Genomic DNA, 23,665 nt, shown 5'->3' on the forward strand with positions numbered 1-23,665 from the left:
ATCATGAGCAGAAAGTAACTTTGAGTATCTTTTTTTTTCTGGTGGTGGTGCTGAGAGGAGGTTACGCGACTGTCGGACACACAATATATGCACGGTCATCTCTCTCCCTCTTCCAATCATTTTAGGTATTGTTTTCGAGACCTGATTGCATGAATTGTTTCTGTTAGATCGAAGGGCTTCTTTGTGTTGGAAAAGCGAGAAGGAGAGAACTACAGAGAGAGAGAGAGAGAGAGAGAGAGAGAGAGAGAGAGAGAAAGAAAGAAAGAAATTAAAAAGAGACCGGAACACTGGCTTTTGAACATAAAACATTTCCCAGTTGTTAGGCTTTTCACTACCAGGTAGGACTGGTTCCATTTAATACAGGGTTTATTATATAAAATTATAGGCCTACGCAAACTTTAAGATATTTTTCAATCGAGTTATTTCTGACTGAGACGGTACGTTACATCCTTTACATACAATCATTCTATTAGCACACAAATGGTTTTCTGGTACGGGGATATTCTAAATAAGATCATATACACATGTCATATTTCATGTCATATTTAATTTACAGTAAATCAATCTAAATGAGTTTCCCAATTGTAGAAAATGATCACGGATTTCTTCATTCTAAGTGAATTGTGCTGCCCACGAGACTAGACAAGAAATAACTTACGTAGATTGTCGAAGAGTTATTTCTCTTCTCGATTTTAAAAAAAAAATCGTCTCCTCTCGTTTTATAGATGTATATACTTGAATTTTACAAGTAGCCTTGGTAGACTTTTGTATAGTAGATTTGTAATAGGAAATTCAAATGTTATATAGGGATAATTGTTGAATAACATTAAGAAAACTATATCTAACCAACATTCTTTAACCAATGTTTATATCCAAACTGACATAAAAGTCGTTCACAGCACAGAACAATAAGTAACTGATTTGAAAAAGGCAAATTTTCCGCACATACATGAAATAGAAAGATATTAACTTAACTTCTGCCTCTTACAGGTATAAGTGATGAAATAAACATAATAGTTAGGCTATATAATTAATTAAATATTACACAGAAGCATTCCATAAGAAATTAATTCATGAAGAAAGTAGCCTTTCTCACTTTTTAAAATGGAAATAATTTCCTTTATTAAAGATAACTGAACATTACACAAATAGTTTATCCTATTTAATACTGATAGTTAAATAAAATTCCATAAATGGATTAAACCTGTAATGGTTCATGTAATGGTATACACAGAAGGTTTAACTTCCGATTTACATCGTTTCTTATCTAATACAAGAAGAAATTGAGTATTCAGAATGAATTATATATTCAGATGGTGCTAGATTATATACAGTACGATTGTATTGCATTAAATCACAAGGTTTATATTTAAAACGTATTTATAATTGGGTGTATTATGTTGAGTATCTTGAAATGTTACTAAATGCTTGTTTATTCTAATTACAATCACTTCAATTCATAGTTGAAATGATACTATGAATCATGTTAACACTGAAACAGTGTTTAGGATCTAAGACTGGTGAACTAGTGTTGGACAAGACTCGTGAAATTTCTCGTATCGTCTCGATTCATGTCTTGAAAACGAGACATACATTGACATTTTTGTCTCGACTCGAATTTAAAATTGCACTTCTCGTCTTATGGGCGGCACTAGAAGTAGTGTTCGTAGTTTGAAGGGAAATTTCTCTAATCTAGGAAAATTTCATAGCTAAATTAGGCAAAAAGGGAAAAAGAGAATTTTTCGATAAAACGTGAAAAATCCAGGGAAATTCTCTAACTGACTGATTGACCAATAGCAATGCTTAAATTTTTCTTTGTTCTTCAAAAATAAACTAATAAAATAGCAATAGTTTGTGTGTGCTGAAAGTAACATAATTTGCACCCATGGTTGACTGGATGGAGGCCACGTTGGCTTAGTGGTAGAGCACTTAGCCCTGGTGTGTGGGGGTCCTTGCTTCGATCCCCAGCTAAGTAAGCTTGTGGTAAATAACATCATTCTATGGATTTTCTCGAGATACTCTCGTTTCTTCCCACTTTCTTATTCTTCACTTGCTTTAATCATCGTCTCCCTTAGAATAAAGGGATAATCGTGGGACGTTAAACTGAAAGATTTCATTTCATTTCATTTTGATGGATGGGTGTATTTGAATGTATATTGTTGTGAAAAAAATGAATGAAAAGCAAATGAATAAATAGAAGTTAAAAGCAAATGAATAAAACAAGTGTGATTCGTAGTTCCCTTAATATAGCTAAATAAATCAATCATACTACACAACTTCTGTCATAGGTATTGGACACTCAACAAACTAGGGAAAATTTGATAGGAAAAGGGAAAATTTTGTGTCAATCGAGGGAAATTTTCTTAAAGAAACCTACAAACACTGACTAGAAGTGAGCATTTGTTTATTTGGCGTTTACCAGATCATTTACAAAGTGTCACGTCATGATCTTTGTTTATATTTAAAAATAATAATAGTGCAAAGGAGAAAGAGAAAGGAGACAGAAAATCACACAGCTCATGCTCTGTTTTTATCACAGCAATGATTTGTAAATCTAACCTTTAAACAAAAGATTCGTATGTAACTTAGAAAGAAGTTGCTCAAGTGCTATATATGGAGCATTGAACTGTATGGTTTAGAGACTTAAACATTACGGAAGTTAGAGAAGAAATAGGCTATTTAGAAAGCTTCGAAATGTGGTGGATAAAATTGGCAGAAAGAGTAACAAACTAAGATGGTTTAAAACGGATAGGAGAGAAGAGGACGCTTCTAGCCACCATCCTTCGCAGAATATCTTGCGAAGAAATTGTCTTCTTCATACCGTCATAGAAGGAAAGATGGAAGGAAAGCGAGGAATATGAAGAAGAAGAACACAACTGATCAAAATTTGAAAAATTGAAGAAAATATTGGAAGTTAAAAGAGGAAGTCGAAGATTGAAAAACGTGGAAGAAGCATTTCCAGGCCTAAATCTAAAATTGAAAAAAAAAAAATCATTAGTCCCAACACCTGCCGAAAAGTAGATACATAATAATATGTAACATTGTGTACTCCTTCTGGCCTTATCATGTTACTCCAATACTGCTTTCCGTCCCAACCAAAATAACGTGTTTGTCTCTCTCCCTTTTCTACTATAAACATAAAGGTGCAATTTTTTCCACTGATTAGAAGTATTTGTTACTTCTTCGTCCTTTTTGTCTCAAATCTGTTTATAATAGATATGAAAAGTTAAGAGCTATTTTCCCTATCCGTTGAATAACCACCTTCAAAAATATTACAAAAATATTACTCGCAAAAATATAACTCAATGTATTTTCAATAAGTGTATGCACACATAAAAGCCTATAACACAGTTTTGTCGGCCTTTATAGTCATCAACTGTCACATCACGTTTACCATTGTATAGACCGGTGTCTTCCCACTTGCGACAGTCCTATTAGCGACAGGAACTGTTAACTGTCCTATGAGCGACCGATTCGATCTGTTAACTGCCCTATGAGTCACCGGTTCGTTCATACTAAGATAATGGAAGAAGATAAGGTTCTCTCTTCTTTAACTTGTTTCATACTAATGTCATTTAGAACCTAACAAAATGTACTATGAAAAATTTCGCCTTACCTGAATTTAATACGTGAGAATGCTCTCATTACATTAACAATCTTTTATACGTTTTTCCTAATATTATATTTTTGAATTAATTTCTATGAATACATTGACTATATCAAGGGGAAAACTAACTAAATACTTAGAGTAGCTCCATCTTTGTCAATAATTCTAATATAATTAAAAATTTCATGTTAAAATTATACGGAACATAGGTTTAGATTGAATATGTTTATGGCATAAGAAAGAAATCAGAAAGAGGTAGGGGCGCCCGAAAAAAAAATTCTAGGGAAGGGCATCTCCTTGGTTGCTGTATCACGTCTGGTATATCTGATATTTAATATATGTGGTTTGCTATATTACGTATACATTTTTGTGAGCCAGGGGGGCAACCCCTGCCTTCCAATCGGGCGCCCATGGAAAGAGGGTGTTCACCACTTGAGGATATCAAAGAAATCTAAAAACACGGTGTATTCGAAGAAATTATTACACAAGTTACAAATCTCTCGCAGTTCGTCTAGTTATAAGGTACTATTTCAGATTGCTACACGACAAGCTTTCATGTATAAGTCAAAACAAGGGAGGAAGGCAAATTAAGCAATTAGTTTATGTTTTAGTAGCTTACAATAGGGAAGAAGGTAGTTTAAAGACTGTTTACCTTTTGGATTGTTTAGAAGTGAACTGCATTGTAATTGGTGGGATTGGTTGAAAATAGCCAATCAGATGTAAGGGATATCAAAAGCTGTCTTTTGTCATTGACTTTTTTTTTTTTCATTTTATTCACGGCGAAACTGTTACACGTTTAAGTTTTTCAAAATGAAATATATTACTGGGCTTAGTGAGTAATTAGATTTGAATCAAATTAAGTACATAAAACAGAGCTTTTGAAGAAAGGGGATATCACAACTGGATTTTCAATAATTACATAGGAATATACTTCTCATGGAAATATCCCTGTTGTCTCGTTAAATTATTTTATATGTTTTATGTCAAATCTAACTCAAAATTAAAATAAGTTTTATTCGCACTCACAGTAGAGGAAAAATATATTTGACGAACAGCATCACTGGCACGTACCAAATTTCACAATATTAAATCCCCACGTTAAGCGGGTTTGCATATCCAGCCTCCTAACTATGAAAACATTTGCGCTCAGTCCAACCTCAATCATTTCACGAATTCAACCTGTTTTACGTATGTTATTAGGACATATTATCGATTGTGATTTATTGTAAAAACACTATTATACATTGCAAGAGCTGTAACGTCCAAATATTTACTGAGAACTCATAGTCGTATCGGAATAAACAAAAGCGAGTATGGAACAGTAAACTGCTTTCACAAAAGGCAAAAGAAGATGTGCAAAGGCATACAAGGCGGTCGAGTGGTTTGGGTCGATATACTATCAATCACATGTTTGTGTGTTCAAACCCGGTAGCCAGTTGTTTCTTTTTTTTTAAGTGTCTTCCTATTTTCATCCGGAGGCTGAACATATTTCTTTGAGTAACTCATTGAAAACTTCTTTCTTTCAAATTCGATTAGAACGGAAGATTATATGAATTGCGAATCTTAAATCCATAGTTTAAAAAATGAAGTATACTCACTACTCCATTATCCTCTGATTTGTAACGAAAAACTATTTATAAACAGTGATGACTGCAGAAAATTATGCTCGGGGGGAATTTCAATATGCGGATGGAGGGCAAACATTGGTAGTCCACATTGAGCAGGATCGAATATATGGTCCTGAAGGCGGAAATTTCTTAGCTCGAGAGGGGTCTCAAATTCTCCCTCAGATCACGTCCTGAAAGCATCATTGCTTAAAAGCTTTACGTAACAAATATAATATTACATTTGTTTCTCGTTCTACATTTTGAATTGGTAAAATCATAACTTATAGAGGATTATAATAAAAGCATAAAAATGATAATATTAATCATGTATAAATTATCCTGTAAGTTACCAACTTTGGGTCAGATTAAAACTCAAATATTTGTTTTTTGATTGCACTTAGAAGAAGTCCTCTCTATATAATCCTGATTGGAAAGAAATGTTTAACACTAATTAATTAATCAATATTTATACGAATATTTTTTTTATTTTACTATTTTTACTATTCAATATTATATACACTTCATTTCCAAAATCAAAATCTCGAAAATGTATATTGTACGAGTGCAGATTCGCAAATAAATGATTGTTTATCATATATATTGGTCTCTATTCGAAATTCTATTTAATGGAATCCGACAGGAACACAGACAGATACATCGAGAACAGGTGAAAAAAGGAGAGAGAAAAGCGTTGTACTCGGCGGGGACTCGAAGTAAGTTCGAATGGAGCTTTATAAGCCGAACGCCTTAGACCACTCGGCTATGGTAACAACTAGTGAATGTAGCAAAGGCTTTGAGTAGTAGTTCTTATTACAGAATAACATTTTCTATTGCCTAAAATTTAAACCTAATTTACTTTGATATAATATATCTATTAATTTGTTTCATGAACACGTTTTCGTTACTTTGATGAATGATGTATGTTGTTGATATAGATTCTGTTACACGTTCTTTCGTAAATATTATAGAAAGTATCAGGGTTATTTATGATCTTTTATGGAAATTGACTGGCGCATGCGCAGTACACAGACAGTTTAATTGGAAGGCGAGGAAGGAAATGCTAACACACTGTTAGAATGTTTCCCTCGCAAGCTGTAGTTCCCAACCGAGGGACGGCGGGACGCACTTCCTCCTCCTGGGGTGGCGTGAAGAGTTTACGAAGTCCCTTCGTTGTGTTATATTTCTTGAATGGATTATACACAATATCCAGTCACATCTTCTACACATTTGGAAGTGATAAATCCTAGTATAAATAAACCGTCCTCCACACACAGTGATTGTTGCTTTTCGAAGATTATAAACTGAAACATTTTTTATTTCATTAGAATATAAAAGTTTCAATGGGAGGGGTTATAAACCCCTCAACCCCGTGGGTCTTCAATATATCACCGCCTAAACTGTAACTTTCAAGTTAGAATCGAAAAATGGAGACATGTGACGTATTAAATATATTTTTAGTTCATTATACATTTTCATAAATAAAATATTCACAATTACAATGACAGTAAATGCTAAGTAATTATTGTAAATCTTTGTACTTTAATTTTCCCTCTTTCTTCTCAACTGAGCTTGAAAAGTGTAAAAATGGGAGGTTAAGAATTTCAAATATTACGTATATTTTAGCGTATTACGAAATTGTATTTAATAGAATGCCTTAGTCAACTCGGCTAATGTGACAAGTTAAAACAAAGTAAGCGTGTTTCATGTTCAATCTTTTGTTACAGTATTACATTTATTTTGTATTCTCTGAAGTTTAGGCCTATTTTGGCCTGATGTAATAGTCTGTTGAAATTGTTTTATGTTTACGGTATTCTTTACTTTGACGAATGATGTTGTTAATATAGGTTCTATTACGTATTCGGTCATAAATATTACAGCAATTGTCATGATTATTTATGATCTTTCATGAAAATTGACTGGTGCATGCGCAGTAGAAACAGAAAGATGCACTTTACCGACATTTGTCATGCACGCCAGAACGCAAATTTCTAACAGGTTCTCAAAATGCCTCGCTCTAAAGGTTGTGGAGAACTGTGTGTTTCTCTGAGAGGAGAAATCATAGGCCGAGCAAAAATGGGACAAACTGTGCCTCAGATTGCTAGAGATCTGGGATGTGACAAGAAAACGGTCAAGAAATGGGTTCAGCGACATGAAGAAGGTGGTGAATGGTTCAGGTCTCGGTCAAGAAGTGGAAGGCCAAAAGTGACAACTGCAGCTCAAGATCAAGCTTTAGTTACAGAAGTAATCAACAGACCTCTACGCCACACGTCAATCCTGTTGGCCAATCCAGAGAATATAATTGTTCTAACGAAACAATAAGAAGAAGATTATTGGGGGCTGGTCTACACTGTTCAAGACCCGCTAGGAAGACTCTCCTGACTGAATCTCACAAGGCCAGACGAATGGAATGGGCACAGAATAACATAACCCAACCTCAGTCATATTGGAACTTAGTCATCTGGACCGACGAGAAGGTTTTCAAGTCTAACCAACAATGCAGAGTTATATTGTATAGACGGCGCGGAACCAGGTATGCTAAACAAACTATTATCAGAACCTCTTGTTTAGGACGAAAATCAGCACACTTTTCGGGATACATGACGGCTGCTGGTCCTGGAGATTTGGTTGCGGTGACTGAGAGAATGAACAGCAGTGTTTACATTAATATCCTCGAAAATACGTTGTTACCGTCCTTAGAAAGAAACTGCCCCGAACAGGAAGAATATATATTTATGCATGACAACACACTTCCCGGCAAACACAAGAGTGTCTAAGTGAACATCCAGAGTTAATTTGTATTGAGTGGCCCCCTCTATCCCCAGATTTGAACCCAATTGAACATCTGTGGGCCTACATGATGCAAGAATGGGAAGAAAGACGTGAAGACAGAGACCAAACGTTTCTTCAAAATCGTGTTATGGAACTGTGGCAACATTTTCGTGACACACCATCGTATTGCTATCTAGTATCCCCTCCAGACTTCAAGAAGTTATTGACCCTGGAGGTAACTAAACGAAATACTAGTGTGTTATTTTTTGTGTAAACATTTATTTAAGTTTCATTTATTTATTCTATTTTTTCAAGAGAAATACTTTCGTTCTTCATTCTTTTACAATAATTACTTAGCATTTACTGTCATTGTAATTGTGGATATTTTATTTATGAAAATGTATAATGAACTAAAAATATATTTAATACGTCACATGTCTCCATTTTTCGATTCTAACTTGAAAGTTACAGTTTAGGCGGTGATATATTGAAGACCCACGGGGTTGAGGGGGTTATAACCCCTCCCATTGAAACTTTTATATTCTATTGAAATAAAAAGTGTTTCAGTTTATAATCTTCGAAAAGCAACAATCACTGTGTGTGGAGGACGGTTTATTTATACTAGGATTTATCACTTCCAAATGTGTAGAAGATGTGACTGGATATTGTGTATAATCCATTCAAGAAATATAACACAACGAAGGGACTTCGTAAACTCTTCACGCCACCCCAGGAGGAGGAAGTGCGTCCCGCCGTCCCTCGGTTGGGAACTACAGCTTGCGAGGGAAACATTCTAACAGTGTGTTAGCATTTCCTTCCTCGCCTTCCAATTAAACTGTCTGTGTACTGCGCATGCGCCAGTCAATTTCCATAAAAGATCATAAATAACCCTGATACTTTCTATAATATTTACGAAAGAACGTGTAACAGAATCTATATCAACAACATACATCATTCATCAAAGTAACGAAAACGTGTTCATGAAACAAATTAATAGATATATTATATCAAAGTAAATTAGGTTTAAATTTTAGGCAATAGAAAATGTTATTCTGTAATAAGAACTACTACTCAAAGCCTTTGCTACATTCACTAGTTGTTACCATAGCCGAGTGGTCTAAGGCGCTCGGCTTATAAAGCTCCATTCGATCTTACTTCGAGTCCCCGCCGAGTACAACGCTTTTCTCTCTTTTTTTTTTTCACCTGTTCTCGATGTATCTGTCTGTGTTCCTGTCGGATTCGATTAAATGGAATTTCGAATAGAGACCAATATATATGATAAATAATCATTTATTTGCGAATCTGCACTCGTACAATATACATTTTCGAGATTTTGATTTTGGAAATGAAGTGTATATATTATTGAATAGTAAAAATAGTAAAATAAAAAAATATTCGTATAAATATTGATTAATTAATTAGTGTTAAACATTTCTTTCCAATCAGGATTATATAGAGAGGACTTCTTCTAAGTGCAATCCGAAAACAAATATTTGAGTTTTAATCTGACCCAAAGTTGGTAACTTACAGGATAATTTATACATGATTAATATTATCATTTTTATGCTTTTATTATAATCCTCTATAAGTTATGATTTTACCAATTCAAAATGTAGAACGAGAAACAAATGTAATATTATATTTGTTACGAAAAGCTTTTAAGCAATGATGCTTTTAGGACGTGATCTGAGGGAGAATTTGAGACCCCTCTCGAGCTAAGAAATTTCCGCCTTCAGGACCATATATTCAATCGTGCTCAATGTGGACTACCAATGTTTGCCCTCCATCCGCTTATTGAAATTTCCCCCGAGCATAATTTTCTGCAGTCATCACTGTTTATAAATAGTTTTTCGTTACAAATCAGAGGATAATGGAGTAGTGAGTATACTTCATTTTTTAAACTATGGATTTAAGATTCGCAATTCATATAATCTTCCGTTCTAATCGAATTTGAAGGAAAGAAGTTTTCAATGAGTTACTCAAAGAAATATGTTCAGCCTCCGGATGAAAATAGGAAGACACTTAAAAAAAAAGAAACAACTGGCTACCGGGTTTGAACACACAAACATGTGATTGATAGTATATCGACCCAAACCACTCGACCGCTTTGCATGCCTTTGCACATCTTCTTTTGCCTTTTGTGAAAGCAGTTTACTGTTCCATACTCGCTTTTGTTTATTCCGATACGGCTATGAGTTCTCAGTAAATATTTGGACGTTACAGCTCTTGCAATGTATAATAGTGTTTTTACAATAAATCACAATCGATAATATGTCCTAATAACATACGTAAAACAGGTTGAATTCGTGAAATGATTGAGGTTGGACTGAGCGCAAATGTTTTCATAGTTAGGAGGCTGGATATGCAAACCCGCTTAACGTGGGGATTTAATATTGTGAAATTTGGTACATATTTCATACCGAGGATGTTCGGGCGCTAATAACACCAGAGGCAAACATACTTTACGAGATGGAATCATATCATCTTCCATCATCTCAATGTAAATGAATCGGTCGCTCATACGACAGATAACAGTTCCTGTCGCTAATAGGAGTGTCGCTTCTGGGACTAATTCGTATAGACCAGTGGTTCCAAGCCTGGGGAGGGTAAAGAGCGAGCAAGGCACAAGCTGCTGACAGGAAAAAAAAACTACATTCTTATACATTTCCATTAAAAACGAAGCTCGTAATAATAATAATAATAATAATAATAATAATAATAATAATAATAATAATAATAATAATAATAATAATAATACCTGAAATATCCATTCTCCCTATACGAAGAATAAGTTTATGGTAAGCTTTTCAATACCTTTACCCCTTTAGGATACACACATTTCAATGAAGGTGTAATAATAAACATCCTTATGATAATTTATTTTTTGCATAAATATTTAAGCACCTTTATCTATTTAAGATATGTCCTTTAATCGTGTGATATGATAAGAAACAGCTTGAGAGCAGGTACTATGTTCTAAAATTCGTTTCAAATGGGTCAGATGTGTTTTCTGTAATGTGGTTACAAACAACAAATAGAATCGATTTTAGATGTTACTTTTCACCCCTTCTCATCCTCAAGCCGATGGGGATACAAAATGTCAGCGTCTTTTGTCCAGTAGTTTAAAAGTTACAAGGACATGTCAAGATAAATGATCCACCCTGTACATAAATAGGGTGTCTCAAAAGTCCCCTGACATAGGGTAACTGTAATTATCAGAGTTACAACAAAATGTAAGAGGGGAAAACCATCTCCAAATATGATGTTTTCAATCTAAAGTGAAGGATTTTTTTTTAAAATTGGACGAGTCGTTTGGGCTGTACACTCTTTATGCGCCCAATCTTAAATGAAAATGAAACGTTGCCATTTACCTGGACCCACAACATAAGTGAATGAAGTTATTGTCTTTTACACTAATGTGTTGATGGCCAGCCCCTATTTCAAACATGTCCCCATTCATCGTAGTCTTATAACATTTATCCCATCCCGCCCAGCCATCTCCTACTTAAGTCCCTCTATTAATGGCAACGCTGCATTTTCATTTAACATTGGACGCGTAAAGAGTGTACAGCCGGAACGGCTCGTCCGATTGAAAAAAAAAAAAAAAAAAATTCTTCACTTTAGATTGAAAACATCATATTTGGAGACGGTTTTTCCCCTCTTACATTTTGTTGTAACAGAGTTACCTTAGGTCAGGGACTTCCGAGCAGGGGCGTCATTTCAGACTTTGCTTGGGGGGGCAAGAGCACTACCCACGGAAAACTTTCACGTTTTGTACTAATATATTACTATTACAATCGACTAAATATATGTATTCCTCAAACTCTTGGGGGGGGCAATTGCCCCCTCCTGCCCTTCCTAAATGACGCCCCTGCTTCCGAGACACCCTATTCATATATATATACTACATATATATATATGAATACTATATATATATATATATATATATATATATATATATATATATATATATATATATATATATATATATAGTATTTCAATTTGAAGTCCCACGGTCATGCCGTGTATTTAAAAGGAGACAGTGATATGAAAATGAAATAAAACTTTCCAGTTTAACGTCCCATAATTATGTTCATTACGCTAAGGGAGACCATGATTAAGACAAGTGAATGATGGAATATTTCGTGGAATGAGAATGTGGAAGAAAACGAAAGTATTACTCTGAGGAAAGCCAATCACACGTCTTTGTCCACCACAAAGCCCACTTGGTACTAACTGGGATCGAACCATAAACACCATACACCAGAAGTGAATTAGCTATCCAGTGGCGTAGCACAATTTTACGGCCCCCCCCCCCGCAAAGTATAGAGAAGGGGCCCTGGTTGTAAAGCCGATAGTAGTAAGATTGAAGTTCTACTTCTTTAAATCTTTATTCATAGCAAGACTTCGGGGCCCCTATACCTCGGGCCCCCCCGCACTGCGGGGGTTGCGGGGGCAGCTGCTACGCCACTGTAGCTATCTAGCCCTGAGCCCTGTGAACCCCTATACTTAGCTCCGAAAGAGCAATGGGCGCTTCTGTGGAATACAGGGTGGCCCAAAAGTAGGTATACAGTACAGTATTGATCAGCTCATTGTATTTAATATCATTTTTCATTGTTATCCATCAGGTAGACTTAGTTTCTTTATTATTTGTTCTTAATGTGTTTTTACTTATATCTTAAGCTCGGAAGAGAAGAAGCAAATAAACTCATAAACTAGAATGTTATACTTGATCAATGTAGGGGTGTAAACCTACTTTTGGGCCACCCTGTACATTACTATTTTTATTCTTTTATTTTTCGTAGCATCAAACAATAGATGGCAAGTTCTTTATACGAATAAAGTGACTAAGCAACTCGTATGCGTGTTGCCGAAGAGTTATGAATAGTGTCAAAAGTAAGAAGCAAATGTATTTCCATTTGTTTACTTCTGTCTGCTAATTCACAAAGAAAGGAGTTTGATTCAGTCATCACCAGGGGTTGACAGCAGTGAAGACATATCTGGCATCTTGGTGCTAGATCCAGCATAATTTACATGCATTTAGCATCTAGCATCTTGACTTTAGCATCTTGGCCAAATCTAGCATAATTTCATTCTTTCCTCTGGAGAACAGAAAAAGAACGAAAATATAGATGGTTCAAGAACCGTTGGGAATTATTCTTTTTAGTTGAAGCGATGGTTGGAGCAATGAAAACCAGTCAGTATTTCCACAGTTGGAATTTATTGTTGAATTCAGAGAAATGTTCAAAAATAGCAAAATGTGACCCTGCAAAACATATTTACTTACCTATAGTTTTATTACTGTCAACTGAAACCTGAATGTGTGGTTATCTGGAATGTTTCTATCCCTTTCAGTTTACAGCTTGAGAGGGGAGGGATATGAGCGACAGGGGACAGCTAGTAATACACTAAAAGAATGCTTCAGGGCTGTGTCCGAAGTGGCATGTTGTGCATATATTTCTTAAAATGTTATCCATTCATAAAATATAAATTCGACCTTCCTTCTCTATAATGTGTCATTTTCCAATTTATTTCATTATCATTCCTGACAGCGGCATATTAGCTTTGTACTCGAATAAGTTAAAACACTTCGTTAAAATAATGAAGATAAGTAGGGGGCGGGTCTTTAAAATTAATTAGGAAAGATAATTTGAAAATCTGGCATAATTTACAAAAATCTAGCATAATTCAGACCCGTGTTTGGCATCATCGCGAGTCTCGAGTGTGGCAACCCTGGTTGACAGAAGACTTGCATATATCACATAAGTGACTGGGATACGAAATGATTTAATTTAAAACGAGAGACCAAAGGACACTTATTGCATTACATAACTTGCTTTGACCTTCACTCGCGTGTGTCAAGAATTATGTCTGCGAGATAGAATAAACATATTTTTTTCAAACTGTACTATAGGGCCTTCATCACTGTTCTTCCTTTTCGAAAATGGCCATGTGAAACTGATTACTATGTTTAAAAATCGATGCCAGAGGCAAATGTACTTATTTATTTAATTGCACAGTAACGTGTGTGTGTTTTAGCTAATATTAGGTCAGTGTAAAACCAGTGCTTGCTTTTGTCAGAAGAAAGAAAGAAAGAAAAGAAAAGTGAAATGAGATAATTCTTACAAATGATGAATGAGTGTGTAGGGTTTGACTTCAAGGTACAGTGCATAAGCTGACGTTTTCATGTTCTGAACGAAGATTATTTGCTGGTAAGTTACATTCAGATAGCTTACTATTCTAACTTTGTGTTAATATTTTTTGTGGAGATTCTAAATTTTAACCAACGTATCTTTATGGCTGTCCAGCACGGATTAACAAAAACGACGATAGACTGCGACTATGGTATTATTTCTCTTTCTTATCATCACAGTTAACTTAGCACAATTTATTCCAAATAAGATAGATAGATATTTTTTTTAAAAAAGTGTATTCGTTCCTTTCTATCTTGTTTTAAGTGAAATTAGAACCGAATGAGGTTCCACAGAGTCCGGACACGATCTTCCGCTTCGCACCAATCTCCCAACAACTTAAAAGTCTTCATCCCGGCGAAATTAAAATACCGCTAATTTTACAGTAATTATGTGATATCTTCAAATAGATAAAAGATAATCGAAATGTGGAACAAGAACGCCCTAGACAATATTATTTTACATGAGATACCGTTATCACGACTCACTTATCTGCTTTCGATTTCCAGCCATTTAGAAAATCGGCATTTATTTTCGCGTTTCTAAACATCTGAAAACGGAAAGCCACTAGGTGACATGTGATAACGGTACCTCACGCAAAATAATATTGTCTAGGGCGCTCTTGTTCCATATTTCAATTATTTTTTATCTATTTGAAGGTATCACATAATTACTATAAAATTAGCGGTATTTTAATTTCGCCGGGATGAAGACTCTTAAACATGAGAGACCTCAAAATGTATTTTTTAAGTTAAGGCGTTAGGTGTAGCGCTGGTTGGATTGGAATTTAACGTCCCTTTCAGCAGTGAGGTATAAGACAAATGGACCAATATTTTAACGTGAAATCAGTGACGACACAAGCTTTGATTTCAGCGGAGAAGGGGGGGGGGAAGGAGGGACAGATACATTTTTAGGGACAGATATTATTTGGTATGCCACAGAGTATAATTTTATATTACTTTAACTCTAATACAATACAATACAATATGTTTTGAGGACAGGACCATCCATCGGAAGAGATGCACTTGCCCCATGTTCCTCTCACGTTGTTACATCGTGGAATCTGAAGCATATGTTCTCGCAACGGTAATCGAATTTGGTGTAACAGTAGCGTGATTTCAGGTTTTGCTTTGAGGGAGGAAAGGAGACTCTCCATCGTTTGGATAGAATGTCATTCTTTTATTATTAGTAGTAGTGGTCTACAATACCTTTGATTAAAATGCATTTACCTCAAATTATCTTCCTTGCTTTCCAAAATGAAACCCCCTGATGTATAAAATGTTTAAAGAAACACTTTAACTATTGTTGCTGACTGCAGACTGACTACCTATTTCATTATTATATTACTTGTATGGGGTGTAACGTTCTAATTCAGCTCTGAGGCCACATACGCCAATTAGACCTAAAGTTTACGGTGGAATTATAACCTATTTCTTTTACGGACACAGAAACACATACGTATTTCTAGACAGACAGTCGAAATTTAACTTCCCTTAGATTTGTTGGTTAGATTTGGAGTTTTAGAGTTCTTTTCAAAACTGAGACTATACGAGATGTAGTCCTATAAATTATATGACAATATGTATGTATAATTAAGTTTACGAGTTAATCATGCTTTTGGGATATATTCCATTAACCACATTTTGTATAATATTGTCCTATTGTGTCAGAATGAAAAGCTTCATTACTGTATACTTTAGTGATAGTTGTATCTTAATAGATGGCTAGAGCCATGGTAACTATTGGAGCAGGAGCGCACCCACGGGGGATCTACCGGGTCCGGATCCCCCTTCAAAAACTTCCTAATTCAACATACATTTGTACACTTTCTCAATACAATTATATTGTTTAACATGAAATGTATTGATATAGTATAGCACGAAATTTGATCCTAGACTTCCTCTGTACTCCTTCTCTGATAAAAACAATCTACTTCTATCATCTTCTTCCTGAAAATATAGGTTGAAGTATTTTACAATTACTTATAGTCTGTTCGGTGCAAAATAATACTGTTCAATACTACACAGGCGTAGTGCCTTGTACTATTGAAACCCACCCAGCAAATATTGGATCCCTCCCAACAAAAATTTCTCGGTGCACTTCTGTCTTTTAACAAATATTCATATGAAATATTATTGTAGAATTTAAGTCGTTGTTGTACTCTATAGCCTTATACTCTGAGTAAAAGCGTTCTTCAGGATTTTTTAAGATATGCATTTAGGTCTATCATATTACAGTATATCGGAATTCGCCTTCTGTGACTAAACAAAACTTTGACTATTCAGGTTCTTAATCTAGCTTCCAACAATAGACCAATCAATGATGCGCGAACAGTCTTTTGATGAATCAAACATATTAAAATTGGAAGTATACAGTCCAAAACACAGTGGGGCCTCGACTCGTGTTCACCTCTAGGTGTGGGCTTTCTGGTTTGATCTTAGCTTGTGCCAAGTGGGCTTTGTGATGGACAAATGCCGTGAGTATGTTTTTTTCGGGTTTCTCCTGTAAACTCTCACTTCCTTAATCTCATTCCTTATCATCACTACCCTCCCCATTAGGCTCGGTGCAAATACTGGGACGTTAAAGTAAACAGATCTTAAGAACAAAAATGAAATGAAATCTTTAAGTTATACGTCCCACAATTATGCCGGTTAGCCTAAAAGAGACGGTGATGATGAGAAATGGTGCAATGAAGAAAGTGGGGGAAACGGGAGAACCTCGAGAAAAGCCAGCCGGGAGAACCCCGAGAAGCATGGTGTTTGTCCACCACAAAGTATACACGGCGCAAGCTGTGATCGAACCAGGGACCCCAAGCAATAAAGGTGAACGCTCTACCACTCAGCCACCGCGCTCCCCAGCAAGAAAAAAGGGCAAAGCAAATGAGTAGAAACTTCTTGCATTTCCTTTTGTTTTTTAAAGAAAAAATGAAATGAAATCTTTAATTGTACGTCCCACGGTTATGCCGGTTAGGCTAAAGGAAACGGTGATTATGAGAAATGAATGAAATGGTGGAATGAAGAAAGTGGGAGGAAACGGGAGAGCCCCGAGAAAACCCATGAGCACGGTGTTTGTCCACCACAAAGTCCACACGCCTTTTGTTTTTAAGTCTATCAATCTTCTTTTTGTGTATTTTTCTATTTATTACATTTTATTGCAATAATATTTTCCTTTCCTAATTGCTAGATATATTCCAACTCGTGAACGTGAAAATGAAGGCAATTTTATGCCCAAACTCACGTGAATTAGCCATTTAGCAAAAAGGCCATATATACAATAAAGTAAATTGTTGAGGAGAAAGAAAAAACTTTGGAATGCAAACTCGACGTGTACAATGACATCGATTATATTGAGGCAACAGTGTAGGATATGTAATATAATGTGACCATACAATTCGTCTTTTCACAGGGGATGCGCATTTTTTCGCGTGCGTCTCGACTTACGCTAAAATGAAAATGTGGTGGGGATGGACATATGGCCTTTTCGCAATGATTGATTCAGGGGTGTCATTTAAGTGGGGCAGGGAGGGGCAACTGCTCTCCCCTGAGTGAGATTTATATAGATTTTACCAATAGAATAGTAGTAAATCAGTTAAAAAAGAGATATTTTATTTATATCAATGGATCCTCTCCCCCCCCTCCAAAGCAAAATCTGAAATGACACTGCTGGACTAATTCAAGTGTAATTTGAGCAAAATTCACATTTGGTTCTTTTCAAAATGTGAGTTAGCGCACAGGAAAACTCTATAAAAGTAAGCGATCTTTAAGAAACCTGATAAGCAAAGAACCTTTATCAAATGAGGACTAAGTTAAAGCTATTATATCCCTTCTAATTACTTAAAGATGGAAAGCACTTGAACATCGATACCCTGATTGGTTACTAGTGACAGCATGCACATGCGTTCCTTCAAAGTATGTGTTCTGTCATACAGGAATGCAATGAGTTTTTTTTTTCTTTTAATTTATTCGACTTCTCATACGTCTCCCAGTTTAAAAAAAAATTACTAACTCGATGTTATGTCTTACGAATAGAATTGACAAGCAGGCTTTGACTAGCTTTTTTTGGATCAAAAGATCCAATGTATTTCAAACAAAAATTTTCTTGTACGCCTTATATCTTGAGAACTATATGTAGTGTAGCCAAACCCAAACTATCATCAAACTTAGTATGATGTGCTTATTCCGTAGAAAAGATGAATCCGGTGCTTATTCCGTAGAAAACTCGATTTAGGGGCCGTTCAAAAATTATGTGGCCCCTGATCCAAAAAACTAATTATTGACCAAGATCGCAATCTTTTGATGCATTTTTGGGACCATTCCTAAAATTCTTGTTTTCTTATACGACAAAACACAATCTGGGTGTGCCTTTTATAACATTATAATAGCCGAACACTGAAATTTCTGCACTACATAGAAAAATCTTGAATACAATTATTAATTCATTTGATAGCACTTTTGGCCTACTTACCATAGTTATCATATTGTTTGTTGCTACTGGGTTATTTACAAAGAAGAAGAAGAAAAAGTCTAGGCAAAGCATATTGAAGACGTTTAAAAAGCGAATTAATGGCTTTTACGATATTTTATTACACAGTAACCAAATGAACTTAAGAAGAAGGTCTCTCCAAACATCGTATTTTATCACTATTTTCTTCTTTTTTTTCAGCTGCTCATGTCTCAGTCGAGATAATTCATTCATTCACTTTCTTCAGGATCCAACGAATCATACAAGACAGATTTAATTTATATCTTCTGATTTTCCAAAGTACCAAATAAACGAAAACAAGAAAAGTAGCAGAGAGAGAGAGAGAAATAGTTAGGTAGAATAAAAACATAGAAAAAATAGAAATAAGAATTCAAATGTAACAAGAGGAAGCAATTACTTTTAATAAGATCTTTTGATGCAGAAACGTTGATTACTGATTGTGAGACACTCAGTATTCAGGAAATTTATTACAGAAGCTTCAAAGTACGTGTGTTTCTTTAAATATTTAGACAGAGACAATAAACCAAATCGAGTAAACGAAACTATACAACTCCTTTGAAAATAATGACAAATTAGAAATTCCAGGCACTCAACTGGAATACATTTCTACAGTTCGGATGTTCAGACATGTCTATTCGGTGAAATTGAAATTTTGTTGATTTTCATTTATTATTTTTCCCTTTAGTTTTATAGCATCTATCATGAACTGTAGTAGCAACTAGTAATAGCTAAAATTCCCGATTGTGGAAAAAAAATTCAATCTGATTTTTATTTATTTATTTGTCACCAACACAGCAGGTATAAGTTCAATTATAGTTTGGTGTATTACTAAATACATTTACAATAGTTTTCTTAAACATATCGTTCAGTCTCCAGATTGTTGATTTCAAGAATACTGTACGTTGGTCCTTGCTTTTTCGCAATGGAACAGGCCAGAGTTTTCAGCACGTGTTTTACGTGTCGGGACATGAAAATTTAGTGTCTGTATGAGTTCCGTACAATTAAACTCGTTTCGCACTATTTTATGCAGAAAAATGAGATATATCACGTTTCGCCTTTTGTTCAAGTGTAGGGATACAAAAGTTGTCTGTTAATGTTAGATAACTTTCATAATATGGATAGATTCCAGTTCTTTTGTATGTCAAGTATTTGATAAATTTGGGTTGGACCTTTTCCAGTTGGTGTCGGTATTGCTGCTGCGATGGGTTCCAGATGACAGCAGCATATTCCAGTTTTGATCGGACATAGGAATAATACATTTTTGTTAGTGTGGTAATATTAATTCCTTTCCAGTTTTAATTATGAACTCTAACATCTTAAGAGATTCATTAACTATGTTCACTATATGGTTATTAAATGTCAGTTTTGTTTTTAGAAAAGCTTTATTATATTATGCAGATTAACGTTTAAGAGATTCATTTTCATTTTTCTTCTTCAGTAATTGTTGCTCTAGAAAAACAATTAACGACTCATTTGGGAAAATTTGACTGAGTTCAGATTCCAAAATTGATGGCACATAACTTGAGAACCAAAGATCTGAATAATACATTTTATGTCGTTACTAAGCAAGTCAAAGTCTACCATAGTGCTAAGTTCGGTTAATATCGGATAAATTCTCTAGATCAAATACAATGTCCTCATGATTTAAAAAAGTTTATGTAAACCCTTAAAATTAATGATAACTAATAAAGTTGTTCAAAACAACGAAACGGAAATGAATTGCAAGAAAAATCTGTGATAGATTACTCGAGGGCCCACGTTCGATCTCACTTTATCTTAGTTTAGGACGAATAACTATGGAGTGACTAAAATGTCTTTAAAATCGATGAATCATATGATGGTTTATGCTAGCGTGTAGTCACTTAGAAGTAGTTTTTTTTTTTAAATACTTAATTAGATTGTGTTCCTCCCACCTTGTCTGCTCAAATTAGCATGTGCTACAATTTACATAAGAGAAATTATTTCTATACGAGTCGTATTAGGCGTAAAACTTATTTCGTTAAAATATACATATATACATTCATGCCTACTAAACTTGTTTAACTGATAGTTCTCCAAGTTTCTAACTTAGGACATGTAGCATTTTGCGAGATATCTTTCGTGCAGTTACCTGAATCTCGAGCCCAATAGTGGTTTCCAAACTAAAAAAGATGAAAAAAAGAAAAAAAAATACTTTTCTAGAAACTACTAGATATTTTTTCCCGAGTTTATGGGCCATGATACGTGTATATGTTGTCATTCGAAAGCTTGGCTCATTCTAAAAAATAATGACGTACGAACCATGAGTCTAAGACGTACGACTGAGGTAAGAGCCATAAGCCTAAAGAAAATGACATACGGCTGACATATGAACTATGAGTCTGAAGACAATGACGAATTACGTGCGAATCATGAGCTTGGTTCATTCCAAAGACAATGACGTATGAACCGTAAACCCGTAAAATTAGAGTATGAGCTCCAACAGCTCAATAACTGGAAGTCTACGAGGGTCGTGGCAAGAGTCATTGCAACTAGTTTGTTGCTTGCAGATATGTGAGCGGATCACAAACTGCTATGTAGTGTGTACTTACAATACTTACAACAACAGATGGCTCTGTGATTGCTGGTAGTAGCACAGAGTGCGCTGTGAAATCAGTTGCAGTATTGCCACACTTGGTACAATTGTACCAAATTCAGCCCTTTTTGTCATTCATCGGCCCATTGGTACCATGCTGCCATTTTCAGCCCCTTTTGTGAAAAAGTTGGTACAATTCTACCCAATTCAGTGCCATTTAACAAATACTTGTCACATTTTCAAAAGTGTCAGCAAAACTACACCTCACCTACTTTTCCTACATCTCACGTTACTCACATTGTGTGTTGGACTTCTAAAAATTGCTGTTGAACATTCATTCTGTGACGTTGCACCGCATAACGTTACGAACTTTGTGAGGAAAATTCGTAATTCGAACTATACCGGGAAACAAATGACGCTAGATGGGCATATCCGCTCCGCGCATGAAGAGACGAGAAAGAAATGGTGTGGTGGAAATTTTAGCTTGAAAAAAAAAAAAAAAGCACACCAAGTGTTGAATATTCTGAAGACCAGCGCGTGCTTAAGTAAATCTATAATTTATGTGTTGTTGTAAATATTCTACACCAAAATAATGATAGCATGAAAAAATATATTGACGTAGTTGAATAATGAATTCAGCCCTTTTTGTTTCAATTTGGTACTATTTTTCAGCCCATTCCAGAGCTGGGACTGTGGCAACACTGATCAGTTGTGTGGCGAGCGTTGTGTAAAATAGAAGTAACTCGTGTTGAGTAGCGCGCATACATCAAGATAGCCGTTCCCCGAGGGAGAAATGCAAGATAATGTCACAGTAAACTGGTGGAAGCCCTTGGGAATCATGCCCTCTCACATCGTACAGCAGCATAGTTGGTACAAGCAAGGACATATGACAACCAGTGTTCAGCAACGCCTTGTCAGTGTGCGGACCGAAGTGGCACGTGGAGTCATCGAGCAGCTCCTGGAAGAAGACACTACGAGGGAGTTAGAAAGGGCAAGTGGCATCGAGAAACTCACTATTCACATGATATTGCGGATAGGACAGCACCTGTGCAAAATCACATCATAGTGGATACCGCATGTACTGATGGAAGTTCAACGGTGGATGCGATATGAAACATACTCCGACCACCTAGCACACTGGCAACAGGAGGGAGATTACTTCCAGTCACACATAATCGCCATCGATGAATTTTGGGCCAGGGCATACGAACAGGAACTCGAACGTCAATCTGTGCAGTGGCACCATGCTGGATCACCAAGACAGCAAAAGTTCCGTCAGAACCCTTCCCCGTGAAATTGCTGGTGATCGTCGCGTATGACGTCAGAGGTGTCATTGTGTGCCACTTCGTTCCACATGGCCTTCGTACTTCCTGGTGAGACAAATGCGACGTAACGTTCGGAAGAAACGTCCTGATTTTATGCAATCATATTTCACAACAACTCAACCACACAAAGCAGAGTGAATACGGCGGCTACTGCGACGCTAAGGATGGGAAAAATTGGAGCACTCGCCGTACTCTCTTCACCTTTTGCCCTGTGACTTTCATCCAGGGGCGTCATTTAGGGGAAGCAGGGAGGGGCATTTGCCCCCCCCCTGAGTTTGAGATTTATGTAGATTTTATCAATAGAGTAGTAGTAAATGAGTGAAAAACGCGAAATTCTACTTATATCGAGGGGTTTTGCCCCCCCCCTCCAAGCAAAATCTGAAATGACGCTTCTGCTTTCATCTCATACAGAAGGTTAAGGAAACCCTACGTGATAGGCGGTTTGCGACATGAGAGAACATTGCCAATGTTGTGCGACAAAGATGACCCGATTGACACATGGTTTGGAACATGATGATGGTATTTACTGCCTCCAAAATCGTTGGCAGCGTGTGGTGAACGTTGGAGGGAACTACTTTGAGAGCCTGTAGACGCTGGTTTGTCATGTCAACTGTAGAACAGGTATGTGTGCTGTGCTATATTTACTAAAATACTGTGCTTTGTATTTTGCATCATTAAAGCAATATTGCCCTGTACACTACCGTAATAAATATGTGAGGCACAATGTTCGCGTGTAATTCCGTAGTTCCCACCTCGTATTTTCATATGTATATGTCACATTTTCCAACAGGGCTGTTATTTGCAAGAAACAAAATAGTTGCAATGACTTTTGCCACAACCCTCGTAAAATTTCCTTTTAAACGCCGTAACCTTAAAGAGATTAAGAAAAGTTATTGAGGAGGTTTTTGTTATGAAAATTAAAAAAAAACAAAAAAAAAAAAAAAACATAAACTCTGTATTATGCCAGTAATGTTATTTATCATATAATATCCGGGGTGTGTTCATGTCCTGAGAGGGCGGGCGACATTGCTCTTCTCCATAAAGACTCTAAAACCTGTAAACAACGTTATATTGGACCGAACATACTACCTAGGTATTTAGGTGGTCCCTGATTCAAATAATTTATTAGC

At 35.9% G+C, this 23,665-nt stretch overlaps 2 protein-coding genes across 4 annotated transcripts in view; one reads left to right on the forward strand and one right to left on the reverse strand.

Annotated features, from left to right (window-relative positions):
* The window catches only part of LOC145695210 (uncharacterized), a 135,647-nt gene that overhangs the window by 29,053 nt on the left and 82,929 nt on the right, over nt 1-23,665 (reverse strand). The gene's annotated exons all lie outside the window — the stretch shown is intronic.
* The window catches only part of LOC145695205 (N-acetylated-alpha-linked acidic dipeptidase 2-like), a 148,516-nt gene continuing 138,671 nt past the window's right edge, over nt 13,821-23,665 (forward strand). The window contains exon 1 of one of the 2 annotated variants that reach the window (XM_081772192.1): nt 13,821-14,195. The gene's annotated coding sequence lies outside the window, so the exon portion shown is untranslated. The remainder of the gene's footprint in view (nt 14,196-23,665) is intronic. The other variant, XM_081772190.1, reaches the window with a different exon arrangement.

This window comes from Thermobia domestica, chromosome 9 (assembly GCF_964235325.1).
Source record: "Thermobia domestica chromosome 9, izTheDome1.hap1.1, whole genome shotgun sequence".
Lineage (NCBI taxonomy): Eukaryota > Metazoa > Arthropoda > Insecta > Zygentoma > Lepismatidae > Thermobia > Thermobia domestica.